The sequence below is a fragment of the Artemia sp. Qi Xiang Cuo genome, chromosome 2 (genome assembly GCF_049724085.1).
Source record: "Artemia sp. Qi Xiang Cuo chromosome 2, ASM4972408v1, whole genome shotgun sequence".
Classification (NCBI taxonomy): Eukaryota; Metazoa; Arthropoda; class Branchiopoda; order Anostraca; family Artemiidae; genus Artemia; species Artemia sp. Qi Xiang Cuo.
The window spans coordinates 27218991-27244036 of NC_142795.1; the positions used below are offsets into that span (position 1 = coordinate 27218991).

The 25046-nt window shown below is 35.7% G+C and overlaps 1 protein-coding gene across 3 annotated transcripts in view; it reads right to left on the minus strand.

Annotated features, from left to right (window-relative positions):
* LOC148955071 (cyclic nucleotide-gated channel alpha-3) overlaps positions 1-25046 on the minus strand; it is a 339464-nt gene that overhangs the window by 210736 nt on the left and 103682 nt on the right. The window lies entirely within an intron of this gene.

Genomic DNA, 25046 nt, shown 5'->3' on the forward strand with positions numbered 1-25046 from the left:
CTGGAAACAAAAAGGGTTCATTCAATTAGGAATTGTGAGGGCTAGTACCCTAATTAAAAGTCAAAAGCGATCGGAGGTTGAATGCCCCCCACCCATCATTTCCCCAATCACGTCCGATTAACATTTTGATATAGTCATTTTATTGAACTTAGTTAAAGGGTACGGAAATTATGTCTTTGAGTATGATACCCCCCCCCCCCACAGCTCTCAGAGCTACAGGTTGTAAGTTAAGCCCTAGGGGCATATAAGGTTTTTATAGAAAGCGTTGTCGTAAAAACTTTAAAAACGGCTCTTTCGATTGGAAATTAAGAGATTTTTTACCCTTTTTAATAGTCAAAAGCAATCAGAGGGACAATCCCCCCCCCCACTCCCATCATTTCTCCAAACACTTCCGATCAACATTTTGATATTGCCATTTTTTCAACATAGTTGAAAAGTCTGGAACTGATGTCTTTGAAGATGACAACCACCCCCCCCCCCCATAGACATTTTTAATAAATGAAAATGATCAAAGCGCAAACGATCGCCCCCCCCCCACTCCCATCAGCTCCCCAAACACTTCTAGTCAGAATTTTGAGATTATCATTTTATTCAATGTGTTTGAAAGGTCCGGAACTTATGTCTTTGAGGATAACAAATCCCCCCAGCCCTCAGGGCAAGGGTTGTAAGTTATGCCCTGGGGGCATATAAGGTTTATTATAGAAAGCCTGGTCATATAAACTTCGGATGGGGCTCATTGGATTGGTAATCAGACGCTCTAGTGCTCTTTTTAAGAGTCAAATTGATCCGAGGCAGCTTTTGTAAGGCTCTTGTTTTGTGTGTTTTTTATTAATTACTTTTATTTATTTTTATATACTTTTACTTTAGTTGAAATACTTTTACCATTGCCTTTAGAAAAATATATGTCTCTAAGCTTCACTAAATGAAAACAATAAGTTTTTTGAACTGAAAGTAAGGAGCGACATTAAAACTTAAAACGAACAGAAATTATTCCGTATATGAAAGAGGCTGTCCCCTCCTCACCGCCTCGCTTTTACGCTAAAGTTTTTATTGTTTTAAAAAATAGAGTTGTGAGAAAGAGTCAATGTCGCTCCTTACTTTCAGATCAAAAAACTTGTTTTTTTGTACTTAATTTCTGAATGTTTTCAATTAAAGCAGGTTTTGATTTTGGCTCACCGTACATGAATAGTTAAAACGAAATTTGCATATTGTTTTACATTTTTTTTGCTAAATGGCTTTTTCAAAATTTTGAGAAAAAGGGGGCAGAGGAGGGGGCCTAGTTGACCTCCAATATTTTTAATTACTTAAAAGGGGCAGTAAAACTTTTAAATTTATTTACGAACGTTTTTATTAGTAACAAATATACGTAACTTACGTAACGAACTTCAATATTCGTATATTTTTATTACGTATATTAGGGGGTTTGCCCCCTAGTCAATACCTCACTCTTTACTCTAAAGTTAGAATCTTGTTCCAATTCTCTAAGAATGAGTCCTTACTCCCAAAGGTCGTTTAATTAGAATAAATGGATCTTATGAAAGTACTAAAAAAGCTTTAACGTAAAGAGCAAGGTATTGACTAGGGGGTGAACCCCGTCATATACGTAATAATTGTGTTCGCTTTAAGTTTTGATGCTGCTCCTTACTTTCAGCTGAAAAAACTTGTGTTTTTTATTTAATTTTGATCGGAAATTTTTAAATAATGCTGGGAAATCCGACGCTTCCTTCATAGCAATGTCTCTTCCCCCATGAAAACTTCCTCCATGGAAAGATCTTCCAACTTAATCCCCGACCTTCCCCCAGGTACTGCGGGAATTAAGTTATCCTCAAAAACATACTTATTATAGTTTTCGACCATGCTGAACAAAATGGCTATCTCAAAATGAAATTTTGAATTTTGACGAATTTTGATCGGACGACTTGGGGGAAAAAAGGGGTGGGGAGGGGGTCAGGTTTCCCTCCAATCTTTTTAGTCACTTAAAAAGAGCACTGGTACTTTTAGTTTCCATTTAAATAAGCCCTCCCACGATATTCTAGGACCACTGGGTCGATACGATCACCCCTGGAAAAAAAAAATAACAAACAAACAAACAAACACACACCCGTGATCTTTCTTCTGGTAAAAATACAAAATTCCACATTTTTGCAGATAGGAGGTTAAAAGCTCTACATTAAGGTTGTCGGATACGCTGAATCTGATGGTGTGATTTTTATTAAGATTCTATTACTTTCGGGGGGTATTTCCCCTTTTTTCAGAAATCAGACAGATTTTCTCAGGCTCGTACCTTTTGATGAGCAGGAACTTTTATGTTTATGATCGGCCTATAAATCCAATTCTTTTGGCGTATCAATTGGTATCAAAATTTTGTTTTTTAGAGTTCCGGTTAAAATTGAGCCGGGTCGCTCCTTACTTACAGTTCGTTACCACGAACTGTTTGATTTTAAATTGTGTTTGTTTTGGGTTTGATTTATGTATTGATACTGATTTGTGGTATTTGTTTTCTTGGTAGATTATTTGATTATTTTTTTTTTCATTTTTCGTTCAATAGAGTTTTTATGTTTTTTTTTTTTAATAAATTATTTTGTGGATATTTTTTTAAATTAATCATAGGCAGCGCAATCACACTGCCTAAGTAAAAAACGATGTTGGTACAATGTATTATTTTCTTTTTCTTTAGGCCAGGGCACTTCGTATCGAAGGAGTTGTCGTTGAAACTTCGAAAAGGGCTCATTCGATTGGAAACTGGAGTGGCTTGTGCCCATTTTAATAGTCAAAAGTGATTGGAAGGCAACTAACACCCCTTCCACACCCACCAATTCATCAAACACATCCAATCGAAATTTTGAGATAGCCATTTTGTTCAGTGTAATTGATTTTCAGATAGAAATTATGTTTTTGAGGAGAACACTCCCCCAGAGCACTCAGAGCAAGGGTTGTATGCTATGCCCTTGGGGCATATAAGAACGATGTTGCACAATGTTTTTACTTCCTTTAGACCAGCGTTGTCGTATCAAGAAGTTGTTGTAGAAACTTCGAAAAGGGCTCATTCGATTGGAAATTCGAAGGGCTAGTGCCCTTTTTAATAGTCGAAAGTGATTGGAAGGCAACTAACCACTCTCACGTCCAATCATTTTCCCGAAACACATCCAATCAAAATTTTGAGATATCCATTTTGTTCAGTGTAATTGATTTCCAGATAGAAATTATGTTTTTGAGTAGGACACTCCCCCAGAGCCCTCAGGGCAAGGATTGTATGTTATGCCCTGGGGGCATATAAGGTTTTATAGAAAGCGTTGTCGTAGAAACTTCAAAAAAAGCTCATTCGATTAGAAAGTTGAAATGGCTACTGCCTCTTTTAATAGTTGAAAGTGATTGGAGGCCAGTCTGTTAAACATAGTTTTAAAATCTGGAAATTAGGTCTGTGAGGATGCACCCCCCCCCCACAGCCCATCAGGGCAAGGGTTGTAAGTTATGCCCTGGGGCATATAAGATTTTTATAGAACGCGTTGTCGTAGAAACTTCCAAAATGGGCTCATTCGATTGAAAGTTGAAACTGGCTAAGTGTCCTTAGATGTAATAGTCGAAAGTGATTGGAAGGCAACTAACACCCCTTCCACGGCAGCCATTTCCCCAAACACATCCAATCAAAATTTTGAGATTGTCATTTTGTTCCACGCAGTTTAAATATCAGGAAATTATACCTTTAAGCAGGAAAATCCCTCCAAAGTCTTCAGGGCAAGGGTTATAAAGTATACCCTGGGGTATATAAGGTTTTTATTGGAATCTTTGTCGTAGAAACTGGAAAAAGGGCTCATTCAATTGGAAATTCAAAGGGTTAGTGCCCTTTTTAATAGTCTAAAGTAATTTAAGGGCAACTAACCCCCCTCTCACGCCCACATTTTCCCCAAACACATCCAATCAAAATTTTTAGATAGTCATTTTATTCAACGTAGTTGAAAGTTTTGGAAATTAGGTCTTTAAGGATGACAACCCCTCCCCCATGTAGCCCTCAGGGCAAGATGTGTAATTTATGCCCTGGGGGCACATAAAGTTTATACAGAAAGTTGTTGAAGAAATTTCAAAAAGGGCTCATTTAGTTGGAAATTGAAATTACCCTTTTTAATAGTCGAAAGTGAGTGGAGAGTAATTAAAACATTCAATCAAAGTTTAGAGATAGCCATTTTGTTCAACGTAGTTGAAAGTTCTGGAAATTGTGTATTTAAGGATGACAAATCCCCCAGAGCCCCCAGGGCAAAGGTTTTAAAGTATACCCTGGGGGCAAATAAGGTTTTTATTAGGTAGTGTTGTCGTAGAAACTTCAAAAGGGCTCATTTGATTGGAAATTGAGAGGGATTGTGCCCTTTTTAATAATGAAAAGTGATTGGAGGGTAACTAACCCCCCTCTCACGCCCACCATTCCCCCAAAAACATCCAATCAAAATTTTTAGATAACCATTTTGTTCAAGGTAGTTGCAAGTTCTAGATATTAGGTCTTTGAGGATGACAACCCCCCAGCCCTCAGGGAAAGGATTGTAAGTTATGCCCTAGGGGCATATAAGGTTTTTATAGAAAGCGTTGTCGTAAAAACTTTAAAAAGGGCTCTTTCGATTGTAAATTAAGAGAGTTTTTGCCCTTTTTAATAGTCAAAAGCAATCAGAGGGACAATCCCCCCCCATGCCCATCATTTCTCCAAACACTTCCGATCAACATTTTGATATTGCCATTTTTTCAACATAGTTGAAAAGTCTGGAACTGATGTCTTTGAAGATGACAACCACCCCCCCCCCCATAGACATTTTTAATAAATGAAAATGATCAAAGCGCAAACGATCGCCCCCCCCCACTCCCATCAGCTCCCCAAACACTTCTAGTCAGAATTTTGAGATTATCATTTTATTCAATGTGTTTGAAAGGTCCGGAACTTATGTCTTTGAGGATAACAAATCCCCCAGCCCTCAGGGCAAGGGTTGTAAGTTATGCCCTGGGGGCATATTAGGTTTTTTATAGAAAGCCTGGTCATATAAACTTCGGAGGGGCCTCATTGGATTGGTAATCAGACGCTCTAGTGCTCTTTTTAAGAGTCAAATTGATCCGAGGCAGCTTTTGTAAGTGGGCTCTTGTTTTGTGTGTTTTTTATTAATTACTTTTATTTATTTTTATATACTTTTACTTTAGTTGACATACTTTTACCATTGCCTTTAGAAAAATATATGTCTCTAAGCTTCACTAAATGAAAACAATAAGTTTTTTGAACTGAAAGTAAGGAGCGACATTAAAACTTAAAACGAACAGAAATTATTCCGTATATGAAAGAAGCTGTCCCCTCCTCACCGCCTCGCTTTTACGCTAAAGTTTTTATTGTTTTAAAAAATAGAGTTGTGAGAAAGAGTCAATGTCGCTCCTTACTTTCAGATCAAAAAACTTGTTTTTTTGTACTTAATTTCTGAATGTTTTCAATTAAAGCAGGTTTTGATTTTGGCTCACCGTACATGAATAGTTAAAACGAAATTTGCATATTGTTTTACATTTTTTTTGGCTAAATGGCTTTTTCAAAATTTTGAGAAAAGGGGGCAGAGGAGGGGGTTTAGTTGCCCTCCTATATTTTAAATAACTTAAAAAGGGTACTAAAACTTTTTAATTTATCTATGCACGTTTTTATTAGTAACAAATATACGTAACTTACGTAACGAACTTCAACATTTGTATATTTTTATCACGTATATTATGGGGTTCGCCCCTAGTCAATACCTCACTCTTTACGCTAAAGTTAGAATCTTGTTCCAATTCTCTAACAATGACCGCTTAATCAAAAAGGCCGTTTAATTAGAATAAATGGATCTTATGAAAGTACTAAAAAAGCTTTGCATAAAGAGCAAGGTATTGACTAGTGGGTGAACCCCGTCATATACGTAATAATTTGTGTTCGCTTTAAGTTTTGATGCTGCTCCTTACTTTCAGCTGATAAAAATTGTGTTTTTTATTTAATTTTTGCTGGGAAATTTTGAAATAATGCTGGGAAATCCGACGCTTCGTCATAGCAATGTCTCTTCCCCCATGAAAACTTCCTCCATGGAAAGATCTTCCAACTTAATCCCCGACCTTCCCCCAGGTACTGCGGGAATTAAGTTATCCTCAAAAACATACTTATTATAGTTTTCGACCATGCTGAACAAAATGGCTATCTCAAAATGGAATTTTGAATTTTGATCGGACGACTTGGGGGAAAAAAGGGGCGGGAGGGGGTCAGGTTTCCCTCCAATCTTTTTAGTCACTTAAAAAGAGCACTGGAACTTTCAGTTTCCATTTAAATGAGCCCTCCCACGATATTCTAGGACCACTGGGTCAATACGATCACCCCTGGGAAAAAAAACAACAAACAAACAAACACACACCCGTGATATTTCTTCTGGTAAAAATACAAAATTCCACATTTTTGCAGATAGGAGCTTGAAACCTCTACAGTAGGGTTCTCTGATAAGCTGAATCTGATGGTGTGATTTTCATTAAGATTCTATGACTTTCCGGGGATGTTTCCCCCTTTTTCAAAAATAAGGCAAATTTTCTCAGGCTCGTACCTTTTGATGAGCAGGAACTTTTATGTTTATGATCGGCCTATAAATCCAATTCTTTTGGCGTATCAATTGGTATCAAAATTTTGTTTTCTAGAGTTTCGGTTAAAATTGAGCCGGGTCGCTCCTTACTTACAGTTCGTTACCACGAACTGTTTGATTTTAAATTGTGTTTGTTTTGGGTTTGATTTATGTATTGATACTGATTTGTGGTTGTTGTTTTCTTGGTAGATTATTTGATTCTTTTTTTTGTTCATTTTTCATTTAATAGAGTTTTTATGTTGTTTTTTTTTTAATAACTTATTTTGTGGAATTTTTTTTTTAAATTAATCATAGGTATCGCAATCGCGCTGCCTAAGTAAAGAACGATGTTGGCACAATGTATTATTTTTTTAGGCCAGGGCACTTCGTATCGAAGGATTTGTCGTAGAAACTTCAACAAAGCCTCATTCGATTGGAAATTGGAATGGCTTGTGCCCATTTTAATAGTCGAAAGTGATTGGAAGGCAATTAACATCCCTTCCACGCCCACCATTTCATCAGACACATCCAATCAAAATTTAGAGATATCCATTATGTTCAGCGTAGTTGATTTCCAGATAGAAATTATATGTTTTTAAGGAGGCCACTCCCCCACAACCCTCAATGCAAGGGTTTTAAGTTATGACCTGGGGGCATATAAGAACGATGTTGGCACAATGTTTTTTTCTTCCTTTAGACCAGGGCCCTTTGTATAGAAGAAGTTGTGGTAGAAACTTCGAAAAGGGCTCATTCAATTGGATATTTGAATGGCTCGTACCCTTTTTAATAGTCGAAAGTGATTGGAAGGCAACTAACACCCACGCCAATCATTTCCCCAAACACATCCAATGAAAATTTTGAGATATCCATTTTGTTCAGTGTAATTGATTTCCAGATAGAAATTATGTTTTTGAGGGGGACACTCCCCCAGAGCCCTCAGGGCAAGGATTGTAAGTTATGCCCTGGGGGCATATAAGGTTTTATAGAAAGCGTTGTCGTAGAAACTTTAAAAAAAAGCTCATTCGATTGGAAATTCAAAGGGCTAGTGCCCTTTTTAATAGTCGAAAGTGATTGGAGGCCAGTTTGTTAAACATAGTTTTAAAATCTGGAAATTAGGTCTTTGAGGATGACCCCCCCCCCACAGCCCTCAGGGCAAGGGTTGTAAGTTATATCCTGGGGGCCTATAAGATTTTTATAGAAAACGTTGCCGTAGAAACTTCCAAAAGGGCTCATTCGATTGAAAGTTGAAATGGCTAGTGTCCTTTTTAATAGTCAAAAGTGATTGAAAGGCAACTAACACCCCTTCCACGGCAACCATTTCCCCAAACACATCCAATTAAAATTTTTAGATAGCCATTTTGTTCCACGGAGTTTAAATATCAGGAAATTATACCTTTGAGCAGGAAAATCCCTCCACAGTCTTCAGGGCAAGAGTTATACGTTATGCCCTGGGGCCATATAAGGTTTTTATTGACATCTTTGTGCTAGAAACTTGAAAAAGGGCTCATTCGATTGGAAGTTGAAAGGGCTAGTGCCCTTTATAATAGTCTAAAGTGGTTTGAGGGCCACTATACCCTCTCTCACGCCCACCTTTTCCCCAAACACATCCAATCAAAATTTTGAGATAGCCATTTTATTCAACGTAGTTGAAATTTTTGGAAATTAGGTCTTTAAGGATGACAACCCCTCCCCCATGTAGCCCTCAAGGCAAGGCTTGTAAGTTATGCCCTGGGGGCATATAAGGTTTATATAGAAAGTTGTTGTATAAATTTCAAAAAGGGCTCATTTGATTGGAAATTGAAATTGCCCTTTTTAATAGTCGAAAGTGAGTTGAGAGTATTTAAAACATTCAATCAAAGTTTAGAGATAGCCATTTTGTTCAACGTAGTTGAAAGCTCTGGAAATTGTGTATTTAAGGATGACAAACACCCAAAGCCCCCGGGGCAAAGGTTGTAAGTTATGCCCTGGGGGCATATAAGGTTTTTATAGGTAGAGTTGTCGTAAAAACTTCAAAAGGGGCTAATTCAATTGGAAATTGAGAGGGATTGTGCCCTTTTTAATAATGAAAAGTGATTGGAGGGTAACTAACCCCCCTCTCACGCCCACCATTCCCCCAAAAACATCCAATTAAAATTTTTAGATAGCCATTTTGTTCAACGTAGTAGCAAGTTCTAGAAATTAGGTCTTTGAGGATGACAACCCCCCAGCCCTCAGGGAAAGGATTGTAAGTTATGCCCTGGGGGCAAATAAGGTTTTTATTGAAAGAGTTGTCGTAGAAACCTCAAAAGAGCTCATTTGATTGGAAATTGAAAGGGCTTTTGCCTTATTTAATAGTTGAAATTGATTGGAGAGCAACTAACACCCCTCTCACGCCCACCATTTCGCCAAACACATGCAATCTAAATTTTGAGATAGACATTTTGTTAAACGTGGTTTAAAGTTCTGGAAATTAGGTCTTAGAGGATGACAAACACCCAAGAACCCTTAGGGTAAGGGTTGTAATTTATGCCATGGGGGCATATAAAGTGTTTATTGAAAGCGTTGTTGTAGAAACTCAAAAGGGCTCATTCGGTTGGAAATCGGAAGGCCTAGTCGCCCTTTTTAATAGTCGAAAGTGATTGAAGGCTTGACATTTTTAAAGTAAAGATCGATGTGAGCATAACGCATTATTTTTTGTTGTTGTTGTTATTTAGACCAGGGCACTTCCTATCGAAGGAGTTGTCGTAGGAACTCCGAAAAGGGCTCATTCGATTGAAAATAGAAAGAGCTGATGCCCTTTTTATCAGTCGAAAGTGATTCGAGGGCAACTAATCCCCCTCCCTAAGACAACGGTTCTACGACAACGGTTTCTATAAAAAAAATCTTATATGCCCCAGGGCACAACTTACAACCTTTGCCCTGGGGGCTGTGGAGGGTTGTCATCTTCAAAGACATAATTTTCGGACCTTTCAACTATGTTTAACAAAATTACTATCTCAAAATTTTGATTGGATGTGTTTGGGGAAAGGGTTGGCCTGGAAGGGAGGTAAATTACCCTCAAATCACTTTCGGCTATCAGAAACAGTACTAGACCTTTCAATTTTCAATCGAATGAGCCCTCTTTGAGGTTTCTACGACAAAGCTTTCTGTATAAACCTTAAATGCCCCCAAGACATAACTTACAACCCTTGCCATGAGCGTGAGGGGCGGGAGGGGGGGGGGGTGTCATCATCAAAGACATAATTTCCGGACCTTTAACGACGTTTGAACAAAATGGCTATCTCGAAATTTTTCTCTTCCAATTTCCAATCGAATGAGCCCTTTTTGAAGCTTCTACGACAATATTTTCTATAGAAAAATCTTATATGCCCCAAGGGTATAACTTACAGCCTTTGTCCTGAGGGCTACTGGGGGAGATGTCATCATCAAAGACATAATTTCCAGACCTTTCAACTACGTTGAACAAAATGGCTATCTCGAAATTTTGTCCTTCCGATTTCCAATTGAATGAGCCATTTTTAAAGTTCTTACGACAGCGCTTTCTAGAAAACCTTATGTGCCCCCAGGGCATAACTTACAACCTTAATCCTGAGGGTTGTGGGGGAGGGGGGTTGTCATACTTAGAGACATAATTTCCGGACCCTTTAAATACGTTAAAAAAAAGGCTGCATCAAAATTTTGACCGGAAATGTTTGGGAAAATGACGGTCGGGGGGGGGGGGTTCTCCCTCCGATTACTTTTGACTATTAAAATGAAAAATAGCCCTCTCGATTTCCAATTGATTGAGCTGTTTTTGAAGTTTTTACGACAACGCTCTCTATAAGAACCTTATATGAGCCCAGGGCATAACTTACGACCTTAGCCCTGAGGGCCGTGGGGGGGGGGGTTCATACTCAAAGACATAATCTTCAGAACCTTCAAAGTCGTTCAAAAAATGGCTATATCAAAATGTTGATTGGAAGTGTTTCTGGAAATGATGGGCGTGGGGGGATTCACCCTTCGATTGCTTTTGACTATTAATAAGGACACTAGTCCTCGATTCGCAATTGAATGAATCCTTTTTGAAGTTTCTACGACATTGCTTTCTATAAAAACCTTATATGCACCCAGAGCATAACTTACAACCTTTGCCCTGGGGGCTGTGGAGGAGGGGGTCATCCTCAAAGACATAATTTTCGGACATTTCAACTACGTTGAATAAAATGGCTATGTCAAGATTTTGATTGGATGCTTTTGGGGAAAGGATGGGCGTGAGAGGGGGGTTAGTTGCCTTCTAATCACTTTCGACTAAAAAAAGAGTACTAGCCGCTTCAATTTCCATTCGAATGAACCCTTTTTGAAGTTTCTACGACAGCGCTTTCTATAAAAACCTTATATGCCCCCAGGGTATAACTTACAACCCTTGCCCTGAGGGCTGGTTGTCATTTTAAAAGACATAATTTTCTGACCTTTCAACTACGTTGAACAAAATGTCTATCTCAAAATTTTGATTATATGTGTTTGGGGAAAGGGTGGGCATGGGAGGGGGGTGAGTTGTCCTCCAATCACTTTTGGCTATTAAAAACGGCACTAGCCCTTTCTATTTCCAATCGGATGAGCCCTCTTTGAAGTTTCTACGACAACACTTTCAATATAAACCTTTAATGCCCCGATAGCATAACTTAAAACACTTGCCCTGTACGCTGGGAGGGGGGTTGTTATCCTCATAGACATAATTTCCAAACTTTTAAACTACGTTGAACAAAATGACTATCTCAAATTTCTTATTGTTTGTGTTTGGAGATATGGTGGGTGTGAAAGGGGTGTTAGTTGCTGTCCAATCACTTTCGACTATTAAAAAGGGGACAAACCCTTCATTTGAATAATAAATAGATGAATCAGAGAGAGAGAGAGAGAGGGAGACCGGAAAAATAAACTTTTAGTCACGTGAAACGAACCGAATTTACCAAAATAAAAGTGGGGGTACCGCCCCCTAATCACTCTAAAGGCCAGAGCATCATTTGTGCTTTAGTGAAAATAAGGTTTAAATAAACAACGAAGTTCTTCTTAGGGAAGTAAAAAGTAAAGTAGAGACTTAAAAAAGGACGAACTTTAGCCCGTAGTAACCGAAAATTCGTAACCACGTTTTGAAACAAAAACTGTGAAATGAGGTAGAATCGCCATTTGAAGTTGATTCAGAAATAGTAAATGTTATAGTCGTTAATCTTAATGGTAAAAGTTTTTTGTGAAAACAAATTAATTTTCACAAAAAAGCTTGAAACGCCACGAAAATTTAGCCGGATCGAAATTAAAACTATACCATTGGATTCACTGTAGGTGAAAACCCAATATTGAAGAATTACAGTCCTCCACCTTGAGTAACAAGGAGAATGACTTTTTTGCATGGGAAGCAACGACGTGCCTCCTTTTTTTTATTCTGTTTTTTTTTTTCATCGCTACTAGTGGAAAATCATAGAGTTATGTTTAAGGGTTCATTTGAAAATTGTATAAAATGTTTATATATATATATATATATATATATATATATATATATATATATATATATATATATATATATATATATATATATATATATATATATATATATATATATATATATATATATATATATATATATATATATATATATATATATATATATATATATATATATATATATATATATATATATATATAAACAAAAATTATCTTCATTTACAAAATGATATAATACACATATCTATTGACAAGAGATGATATAACATGTATCCTCCCTGAAATGACGTATTGCTTCTTGTACTATTGTCCTACTGCTCCATGTAAGGCTTGGATAAAAGTGATAGCTTTAAAATAAAACACAATTTTTAAAAAATTTTAAGATTTAAAAAAAAATCCCTACCTATTTTGAGGAATATTTACAAATTAGCTTGTTAGCTATGTAACTCTATAATATTTCCTGATTTGGTTAGGCCAAGAATATATATTCAAACTCCTAATTGACTCTAATGTTATTTCAAAGAGCGGCTTAAATAAAAGTGATAGCCCTAAAATGTTATACAATTTTTGACAAAAATTGCGTTTTTGGTATTGCTTAATGTAGGCATTGATACAGTACTTTCTTTCCAAATGGGTCCCATAACATTCTACAACCAATATTAGTACCACTACTACTACTACTGCTATGAACTCACTGCAGCATCGAGCCCCCTGAGACAAAGATAGGCAAGCTTTCCCTTTTAATCTATTCAAAACTTCCCTCCTTACACCCTCTCAGGAAGTTCTTGTTTCCCTGAAATATTTCCTTACGACCTCCTCTCATCCCATGTTGGGACGACCCGCTTTTCGCTCGATCGTAAATATTTAGCTGACAAGGACACTCTTTGGTGAATTGTCATCCTTCTTCCTTCAACCTCAAACTTCCTAGCCATCCCTACCTTTCTCTCATCATAGCTGTAGAAAGTTGGATTGAACCATATTTTCGCACAGCTTACTGTTTGAAATACGGTCAGTCAGACAGGTACGCAAAACAATCAGTAGATAATTTCTCTGGAAAACATTGAAACAAATCTCCCTCCGTCTTTTGGAGTGCCCTCACTTCAAAAACATACTTGACCACTGTCATCACTGTAGATTCCGCTTCCAATATTCTATTCTCGGTCCGCAAACTTATCTTCCTATTCTTCCAAACTTTTTTTCAACTCTGAATAAGCACCCGGAGCCTTTGGCTATTCTACTTTAAACATCTTCACTGAACTCAACAATCTCTACTAATAATACTCCGTAGGCAAATGAAGCTGCCCACTTGATCGACAACCACACATCCCTTTCTTCGCCTTCAGTTATTGCTAAAGGACTAAAGGTATTTGATGACTAAGACACACCTCAATTATTAATCTAAGAGTGAATATTTGGTCAAAATATCCCCTACCCTTCCTAAAACCAAACCCTTTTTCTCTTAAAACTTTATCTATACCATATCTAAATCATTTGATGTGTAATATTGGAATTACTGACTGTAGATGAAAAACAGGAAAAAAGCTATTGTCTAGGAAAAGTGAGCTGTGTTTAATTTAGTATTGGGTATTGAAAATGTTGTGATCAAAATAGGAGCCAGTAACCAGTGCCTCTATCCGAATCAAATCTATTCGTTTACCAGCGGTTCTTTGTTCAAGTGGTTTTTTTTCTGTAGTCTCGACTCTATCTTTGTCTTGGTGAAAAAAATGATAATTATACACTGTACTCTCTTTGCTCTTTACTTAGGCACATCTATTGCGCTGCCTATGGTACTAACTAGGTAAGTGAAGCTGTCCCTTTGATCGATCTTCTCGTTGCCCAACATCACATCTTCACCTTCAATTATTTATAGTATTAGCAACATATTCTTGTTAACATTAATTTTTAAACCTATTCTTGCACCCTGAATTCTTTAAATCGCAAAAAGTTTATCCATTTGGGTAACATTTTCATCTGGGATGCTCAAATCATCAGCATAATCTAAGTTAGGAGCGTTTTGCTTCCTCATTTTTTTTCTGAGGTATATATGTTCCTTAAGACAAAGCCCGTCAAAATGATCCATATAAATGGTGAGAGACAGCAAACCCTGCTTCACTCCTGATCCAGTTTGAAACCAGCTGCCAGCTTCATTTCCTACCTTATCCGCAGCAGTATTATTCTTGTACATAGCACTAGTCATTTTACTGTATTTATTTGGCGTACCGTGTTTCCGTAAAATCACCCCTAGGGAAAGAAAAAAAAAAAAAAGACACTATTACTGCTTCCAATAAAAAAATTTATTTTCCTTGTTGTTCTGTGATTCTTTTACATAAAAAAACTAAATAATTAATACATCGTGTCCACATCGCTCTTTACTTAGGCAGCACTATTGCGTTGCATATGAAAAGTTTTGACCTTGGTGATTCCGATGGTGCCCTTTCATTTTGAGCGAACATAATTTTTCAGTCAATAATTCAATCAGTCAATAATTTTTTCACAAAAAATCTATTCCCACAAATTTCTGTTCGCAATAACTTTTGGCTATTAAGCTTAATCAAAATAACAGTCACCATTCCCGAATAATCTTCAAATTGGAACTCTCCCTACTTGACAGTTTTTTTAAACGTGTTTTGTAAACTTTCGGTCAATATGAGCTGCAGTTCCCTCTTCAATAGCGTCTTAGTTCACTTACTATTGCTACAGCTATGATGATCTGTTTTTCGAGCAGTTATTTCTAAATTTGTCATAACATCAAGAACAACACTAGAACCAAGTAATATTTTCACAAATCTGTTTACAAATAAGGATTACCGCAAATAAGAGTGCAGAATTAAAGCCTATTAGAGACGAGACAAATTGTAGACCCATTTTTGGGCGTCATGAATCGATACAGCCAATACAGTTTCAATATTTTGTCTTTATCAATTGTTTTTGCTTTCTTTAGCAAGTTCTAATGTTCTGTAGACCAGCACAAGTTTTTACTTCTTTTTTAGCCCTATTTTTGGACAAAACACGTACCCCAAAATTAAAATTTGGCTTTCCCATTAGTACCACTTGGCTTCAGGACTTAAGGTTTCAGGTTTCAATCTCTTCATAAAAAAAGGCTTTTGGCATTTTTCTGCTCATTTTCCAGGCAAAATAATATTTTTCAAGTTTTTTCTTTGTATCTATCGAGGTCCTATAGGCAAAATAAATCTTAGCTAGAGTTTTCAATCCAATCAAAAAAAAAAAATTGAATTTTCGTTCAATTTTATGGAATAAAGCCAACCAAAACTTTTTTCGTTCACCTGAGTAGCCTACAAAAAAAAATGTAGCCTACCCATAAAGATTTTTCGAGAAATCAGGTTTTTTAATTTTTTGTTTTATTTGTGTCCTCTTAGCTGAAGGACTTAGGGTAATCAGTTCTGGGCTGACAAAAAAAAACTTTTGTCCTTTTGGGCCTATATTTGGGGGATCACCCGCCCATGCTAGTTTTCCTACATTAAATTCTTCTAGGTCTGAAAACTTGCAGCGGTGAGTTTCTAACTGATCAGGAACAACAAGTTTTTTGGGCCATTTCTGGACTCTCTTACACCCTTGCTCCCGCATGCAAAATGTATTGTCCACTTAGCCCAGACAACGGTCACTTGAAAGTTTCAAAACAATTGGGGGAAAGTGTTTTGGCCCTTCAGACCCCATTTTCCAGAAAACCAATATGTATGTTTTTAATTTTATGACGAAGTAGGGTCGCAATGACCTAAGAAATTTTTATTCAGTTTCAAGCCAATCGAAAATGCATTTCTCAGCACTACATTGGGGGGGGGGGGCAGCATCCACAACTTAATTTTGTGGGCGAGGGTGCCCTTTGCTCAGGACTTACGGTACAATTGAAAAGCCATTCAGAGAAAAAGTTTAAGCCATTAAGAGAAATTTTTGGAGGGGGATGGGGGTTGACACTATCTTTTTTTTCAATTTTGTCTTGGGGTCCTCTTGACCACAGGGCTTAAGAATATAAGTTTTGAGCAAATCGGAAAAATAACTTTGGCCCATTTCACGCTCTATTTTTGAAATTATCGTACCCCTACACAAGTTAAAAGGCCCTAAAGAACTCTCTCCTTCCTAATAAAACGTATAGTCCTCTTGTCCCTTGGAACAATAATTGAAAAATTTAAGATCCAAGACACATTATGCCCCACGTTTTCTAAAGGAAAACGTATTTTCAAACAAATGGCAGCTTTTCAAATTTACAACCCTTGTCCAACGGGCTGTGGGGGTCTAATCTTCCCTGGTGACATATCTCTGGCGTATCCAGGGAGGTCTGGCTCCCCCCTATTTTTTTTCTGGTGCCTTCTTTCTCTGTTTTTTCGCTCTTTTTTTGAATAAATTCGTCAGTTTGGTTAATTATTGGCACCCTTGTCACATTGCCCCTCCCCCCTCAAGATTTCACTCTAGATCCACCCCTGTGACATTTTAGTTTGGACATTTCAACAATTTTGAACAAAATAGCTATCTCAAAATTTTGATCTGAGATGATGGGGGATTATAGCGATAAAAGAGCACGGGTAGCGAAAAAAGAGGACGAGAGGGGTGGAGCTGGTTACCTTCCAGTCACTTTTTGTCCTTAAAAAGGGCAAGAGAATTTTTAATTTTCAATCGAATGAGCCACTCCTAAGTTTCTATAATAATCCCTTACGTACTGAGTAGGCGGGAAGAAAAAGGTATAACAAACAAATCGTGAAAATCAAATGACATTTTAATAAGGCAACAGTGGTAAATTGACTTGGATCTGGAAATTTAGACCTAACACCTAACACAGCGTTTCTTAGGGGAGGGAGCCTTATTTCTGATTGATATTTTCCAAGAAGGTGAAAAGCCTAAAGCTTTTAAAGTGAAATTTTCTTTCTGTCATAAACTTTTCTCGTTTGTTTGCAGTAATGAAACCAAACCGAATGTACTCATGTATTCTTAGCAGATAATTCTTGCTTTACAGAGAGTTACCCAATCAGTCCCCTTTCTCTCAAGGAAGAACAAATAATGCTTGGATAAATAGTTCGACTCGGGAACCATCTTGACATATTCAGCTGCGACCTACTTAACCATTTCTGTAAAGTGGTGATAAACTTGTAACATATATTGATCTTAATATACTAGTTCTCCAGAAGCTATATAATCTCCCTTAGCTTCATGAATGGGATGATTTCTTCTGTTCTATGTGATACAAACGACAAATCTTTATTAATTAACTCTATTTCAGTTTTACTTTAGATCCACCTTCGTGTTTGTGATATTATTTTCGTAAAATGAATATTAAAAAAAGAGTCAATAGGTGTAAGTCATAACCTAAGTTTAATTTGAAACCTTATGACGTATATTCAGAATAAACCATATAGTATTAGTTAAAAGCATTTTCGATCATTAATTGGGCTAAAAATGCTGTAGCTGACACTACAATGGACTAAAACAAATCAGAATACTATAAATCACTTTAAACCAAAATCTGCTGATCTGAAAACAGCTTGCTAGGGATTATGTGAAGCTCTAGACAACTAGCAGCAAGTATTAAAAAAAAAGTTTTCTTTTGCTGCATCTAAGATGGTTCCTTTGCAGAGGTTATTCTGTCAAACCTATCTGTCAGTTTCTTCAAGCAGAGTTTCAATATGTCAAGTATCTTTAAGATTTCTGGCAACAGAAATAGCTATAGTATTAAAAAAGAAAAAAGATACAAATTTGAAGAATGTCACTACCACCTAATGTTTTATATAAGCTTGAAAGAAGGTTATTTTCCTTAGATAGATAATAATTACTTTTTTTTTAATTTCGCATAAAAGACTACTTTATTTTTATTAGTACAATCGAAAATACTGACTTTCATACTGTATTTAATTTGAATTCCAAAAATATTGAGTCATATTTCTCCTAATGGTTGTATTGGCTAAATTGCTATCGGCATATCCAGTGCATGATATACCTAGTATTGTAAAAATATGTAAGGAAAAAATCGTAGAACACCAGGAATAGCAGACACATCAGTAGCAATATAAGTATGAAATACTTTCCAGCCCTGGAGATGGAATTTTGGCTTAAATAACCTTGTTCAGCAAAATCAAATGTTGGGTTCGGCTACTATATGCATCATTTGTAAAAAAAAAAAATCTACGTTTACACTACCATCCTCTTTCGAAGCTCTTTAATTTGGGCTACTCTCCGGTGTTACTTACATATTTCATCATTCTGGATTTTTTTTTTTTTACAAAATCTGATAAGTCAAACTTTGCTCCGTTTTCTTCAGTTTCGTGAAAGATCTTCCACATAACCCCACCCCCCTCTCTATCTCACCGACTCGTAATTTACACCCGGTGAAAAGGCATAAAAATATTGGTATCACTAGAAAAAAAAACATTTAGACGAATAATTGTATGTTTACAATGTAAGTAATTGGAGCTAAGGTATCCTCGGGTTCCAATAGGGACCCTCTGATTTTATTTTTTTATCTTATTATTGTGTCTTGAGTTATCCTTTCTCTTTTGCCCTTTTTTTCTCTGGTACTCGTGATTGGTTCGTACAACTGGTTTTTGCACAGATTATTATACGAGTAAATATATAAGACCAGAATACCGTATTCCTAGAAAATTTCTCAAAATACCGTACCTTAAAAAAGAAGACGAAAATTTTAGCAGTCACTGAAAAACAAAAAGTCAAAAAAATTTAAAGTTTAACTTCATGGAAAATAAAAAAAAGCACTGTTATTGGTGAGAGTCTTGAAATTATGATTTTTTTTTCTCTTTTTACATAATATAAATACCTAAGAATGTCAACTTGAAATAAACTTTGTATTTATGGCAATGGAGGTAATGAACCATACCAGTTCCTTGCAACTTATCGACGATTATCCAATTTCATTTCTCGGCACTGAACAATTTTGAAAATAAGATAGATTATTTAAAGCATAGTTGTCCTTTTAATTAGGGTTGTAGCTTGCAAGACAAACACAATTCAGGATTCACGAAAGTCGATTAAAACAGAACTACAGGGCAGGGCAGAAGGTGTTGTTTTTCTTTCTCCCTTATGTATCCACTTTTAGTGAATTATTCTTGTTTCTTCTTTAAACTATTTTCTTTCACTCTTTCTTACCTTTTTCCGATACCTAAAACGTTTCTTCTTCAGTTGAAACTAAGTTGTAGACACTATTTGGCTGAAACATCTCTTCCTAACCCTCTCAAAACCCAAATGTTCTTAAAATATGCATTGAATAAATGACTTCATAAATGATCAACAGTAACTTTCCTGTTTATCAGGACATTACTACCGTTTAAGAACCCAAATGTTCTTAAAATATGTATTGAATAAATTACTTCATCACTGATCAACAGTAACTTTCCTGTTGATCAAGACATTACTACCTTTTATGAACCCAAATGTACTTAAAATACGTATTGAATAAATGACATCATTACTGATCAACGGTATTTTTCCTGTTGATCATGACATTACTACCTTTTAAGAACCCAAATGTTCTTAAAATATGTAATAAATAAATGACTTCATAACTGATCAACAGTAATTTTTCTGTTGATGAGTACATTACTACCGTTTAAGAACCCAAATGTTCTTAAAATATGCATTGAATAAATGACTTCATTAATGATCAACAGTAATTTTCCTGTTTATTAAGACATTACTACCTTTATAGAACCCAAATATTCTTAAAATATGTATTGAATAAATGACTTCATCACTGATCAACTGTAATTTTCTTGTTGATCAAGACATTAATACCTTTTATGAACCCAAATGTACTTAAAATACGTATTGAATAAATGACATCATTACTGATCAACAGTAATTTTTCTGTTGATCAAGACATTACTACCTTTTAAGAACCCAAATGTTCTTAAAATATGCATTGAATAAATGACTTCATTAATGATCAACAGTAACTTTCCTGTTTATCAAGACAATACTACCTTTTAAGAACCCAAATGTTCTTAAAATATATATTGAATAAGTTACATCATCATTGATCAACAGTAATTTTCCTGTTGATCAAGACATTACTACCTTTTAAAACCAAAATGCTCTTAAAATACACATTGAATAAATGAATTCATTACTGATCAACGGTAATTTTCCTGTTGATCAAGACATTACTACCTTTAAAAACCCCAAATATTTTAAAAATACGCATTGAATAAATAACTTCATTACTGATCAACAGTAATTTTTCTGTTGATCATGACATTACTACCTTTTAAGAACCCAAATGTTCTTAAAATATGCATTGAATAAATGACTTCATTACTGATCAACAGTAACTTTCCTGTTTATTAAGACATTACTACCGTTTAAGAACCCAAATGTTCTTAAAATATGTATTGAATAAATGACTTCATCACTGATCAACAGTAATTTTTCTGTTGATCAAGACATTACTACCTTTTAAGAACTTAAATGTTCTTAAAATATACATTGAATAAATGACTTCATTAATGATCAACAGTAACTTTCCTGTTGATCAAGACAATACTACCTTTTAAGAACCCAAATGTTCTTAAAATATGTATTGAATAAATGACTTCATCACTGATAAACAGTTATTTTCTTGTTGATCAAGACATTACTACCTTTTAAGAACTCAAATGTTCTTAAAATACGTATTGAATAAATAACTTCATTAATGATCAACGGTAACTTTCCTGTTTATCAAGACAATACTACCTTTTAAGAACCCAAATGTTCTTAAAATATGTATTGAATAAATGACTTCATCACTGATAAACAGTAATTTTCCTGTTGATCAAGACATTACAACCTTTTATGAACCCAAATGTACTTAAAATACGTATTGAATAAATAACTTCATTACTGATCAACGGTAATTTTTCTGTTGATCAAGACATTACTACCTTTTAAGAACCCAAATGTTCTTAAAATACGCATTGAATAAATGACTTCATTACTGATCAACAGTAATTTTTTTGTTTATCAAGACATTACTACCTTTTAACAAATTTACAGTGATTTAATATAGTAGCATCCTCTATTCAGTATTCAACCCCTCAGAAAAACTTATGGTGGCGTGCTTGACGTGGTGACTGTGTTTTCTTTGTTCTAAGTACCTCAAACGAAAATTTTGGCTTACTTTCCCCCTTCTCACAAACAAAGAAAACTGAAATGGTGTATCTGGTTATTACATTCGACACGGTATTCTACGGTAAGAAGTTCGTTCTTTTGTGAATCAGAGCATACAAATAAATCAGGATCCCTCTTAGAATTCTCCATTACCATATGGAAGTTCAGAATAATGTTGAGGACTCATTACATCTATTTCGTAACTTGATGCTGGGTTCCCATGGCAGCGACGATCTAGTTAAGAGTGACCCAGTTTTTAAAGTAATTACTAATTATGGAAAAACATGATAATAAACAAATTGCCATGGAGAATGACTCAAGAAGGGTAAAAATGGTTGACATGGTCTTAGCATCAATACTATAATCATTATGAATATCTTTGTACTTTTATAAGTCAATTTATTTTATCTGTATTTCTATTACTGTCATGGTTCTTATTAATATTAAATAAAAAAAGTTTTTTTTTTAGCTGAAAGTAAAGAGCGACATTAAAACGAACAGAAATTATTCCGTATATGAAATCGGTTGTCCCCTCCTCAACGCCTCGCTCTTTACGCTAAGGTTCGACTCTGTCTAAGAACTTCATTTTTTAAAACTATAAAAAAAAATTTAGCGTAAAGAGCGAGGCGTTGAAGAGGGGACAACCCCTTTCATATAAGGAATAATTTCTGTTCGTTTTAAGTTTTAATGTCGCTCCTTACTTTCAGATAAAAAAAAACTTATTTTTTTATTTAATTTCTGAACGATTTAAATTAATGCAGGTTTTGATTTTGTCTCACCGTACATGAATAATTAAAAAAAAATTTGCATATTAATTTTACCTTTTTTTGGCTAAATGGCTTTCTCGAAAGTTGTTTAATTTTATTTACGAACGTTCTTATTAGTAATAAATACACGTGACTTACGAATTAACTTACGTAACGAACTTCTACATTCGTATATTTTTATTACGTATATTAGGGGGGTTCGCCCCCTAGTCGATACTTCGCTCTTTATGCTAAAGTTCGAATTTTTTTCCAATTCTTTATGAATGACCCCTTAATCACAAAGGCCGTTAATTAGAATAAATAGCTCTTATGAAAGCACTAAAAAACCTTAGCGAAAAGAGTGAGGTATTAACTAGGGGGTGAACCCAATCATATACGTAATAATTTCTATTCGTTTTAAGCTTTGATGCTGAAAAGTTTTCAGTTGAAAAGTTGTTTCTTTTATTTGATTTCTGATCGTTTTTTTTTTAAATAATGCTGGAAAATGTGGCACCGCTTTCATAGCAATGTCTCTTCCCCCATGAAAACTTCCTCCATGAATAGATCCTCACACGTAACCCCCGATCCATCCCCCCCTACTACCAGAAAAAATCCCCCTGAAAACGTTTGTAGGCTTCCCAATATCCAATACTATATTTAAACATTGGGCAAAGTTCATAACTTGCAGCCCTTCCCCCGGGGACTGTGGAATATTAAGTCATCCTCAAAGACATAGTTATTATTTTTTTTACCATGATGAACGAAATGGCTGTCTCAAAATTTTGATCGGGTGACTTTGGGAAAAATGAGCGTGGGAGGGGGCCTAGTTGCCCTCTATTTTTGGGGTCACTTAAAAAGGGCACTAGAACTTTTAATTTCTGTTCGAATGAGCCCTCCTGCGATATTCTAGGACCACTGAGTCGATACGATGATTATATCGACCGTATTACGATCACCTCTGGGGAAAAAAAGAAGCAACAAATAAACACGCATCCGTGATCTTTCTTCTGGCAAAAAATACAAAATTCCACATTTTTGCAGATAGGAGCTTCAAAACTCTACAGTAGGGTTCTCTGATACGCTGAATCTGATGGTGTGATTTTTATGGCTTTTAGGGGGTGTTTCCCCCCTTTTTCGAAAATAAGGCAAATTTTCTCGCGTAACTTTCGATGGGTAAGACTAGACTTGATGAAACTCATATATTTGAAATCAGCTTAAAAATCTGATTCTTTTGATACATCTATTGGTATCAAAATTCCTTTTTTAGAGTTTCGGTTACTATTGAGCCGGGTCGATCCTTACTTACAGTTCGTTACCACGAACTGTTTGATATCTTCAGGAGTCGAGATTCCCTTATGAAAACACATAAATCAAAAACTAAATTTTCAGCCCCCTTCATAAAAAAAACAATTCCTCAATAGGCTGTAACGTAGGGGAACACAATATTAGTTATACAATTAAGTTACTTACAAAAAAAACAACAACGACAAAAAAGAAACTGAATTATTTATCAAACACTTAATATATTTTCCATAGACAAGATTCAACAGAAAGAGAGAAATAAAAAATTAAGTATATTTGTCAAAAAAACCTAGAAGACTGAACGGGGGACCAAAAAAAAAAAAAATTACATTAGCTAAATAATCTTTCACTGATCTTTTTGAAGACTCCGATTGGGCGTTAACGCTTGATTGTTTGAGCGTTAACGTGTTAACGCTTTTTAACTTTGAGAGGCATTGAGGTCTTAACAGAAGTGTGTGAATGTCAAACATTTCGTGGCAGAGCCGTATCCAAGATTTTTTTTTTTTGGGGGGGGGGGTACAAAGGCATATTTTTGGGGGGAGGGGTTACAAAAAAACTTGGAAAAAACGCATCAAAAATTTATTTATATTCATTTTTGTTACGTTCTTGCAAGTCGGACGAACATTTCGGGAGGGATTCATACCCCCTACCCCCCTGGATACGGTCTTGGTTCGTGGTAACGAACTCTAAGTAAGGAATGATCCGGCTCAGTAGTAACCGAAACTCTAAAAAACAGAATTTCGATACCAATAGATATATAAAAACAATTGACGTATTATGCTGATTCGAAAGATATAAGCTTCATTAAGTTTAGTCTTACCCATCAAAGGCTAGGAGCCCGAGAAAAATCTGAAAAAAGGGGGAAACAGCTCCTAAAATTCCCATGTTCTAAACATGCAAGTCTAGCTAGATGCTTATCCGAATGCTGCTTTAGGATCACCACAAATTTCGTTTTGTGTATGAAATAAAAGGAAATTCATCAATGTTATGTTCCAAGAACCCTTCCATTGAAGTTCGCTCTTCACATATGTAATTGCCATGGTCCAAAAACAGGTAATATGTATACCGTTAGCCTTACATCTTTCGGGCATTTAAAGACTATGATCCCCTCCTTCTTAGGCCGTGATTAACCGGGGAAAAAACATCAAACTGATGGTTTGATTCTTCTGGTCTTAAGTTCGGTAAGATAAGTCTTGGCTTTTTTTTTATTTTCAACAATAAATTAGTTACTCAGTTTAATATTTATTTTCGGACAAAGGCAAGGGAAACGAAAGAAGATAGGTTTTCCGAATTGAGAACATTTTTTTACCAGTTTCTATCTTCTCCGGCTAGAATCGATATGGGATTTAGAATATGCGTTTCCCTGGAATTCAACAGATAGGTTCAGCACCTGTTGGGAACAAACAAAGTATTCTCCATAAAAGAATGATTTGATGTATGTATTTGCACCTAAGACTGTACTGGACATGAGTAGCTACAGTAACAATCCTGTATGGAGGATGGGGATTATGCAACCCCAGTGCTTCCAAAACACCCAAATGCTTATGATTTCTTACATTCTCTATATAATTTGACCATCTTTTGCTCTTATGAAGAATGAACTGAATCCTTACCAAAGAAGGACCAGAATTTCAACGCTCCTCTCCCGGACTGCAGCAACTGTTTATACGAGATTAATCAAAAAACACTTTTTGCGCAAACGAGTTTTTCAAAAAAAAAGTAAAGAACTCCATTACACCAAAAATGAACAAAATAGAATCAAATAATCTACCAAGCATACAACTACCACAAATCAGTATCAATAAGTAAATGAAACCCAAAACAAACAGAAATTAAAGTCAAACTCAAG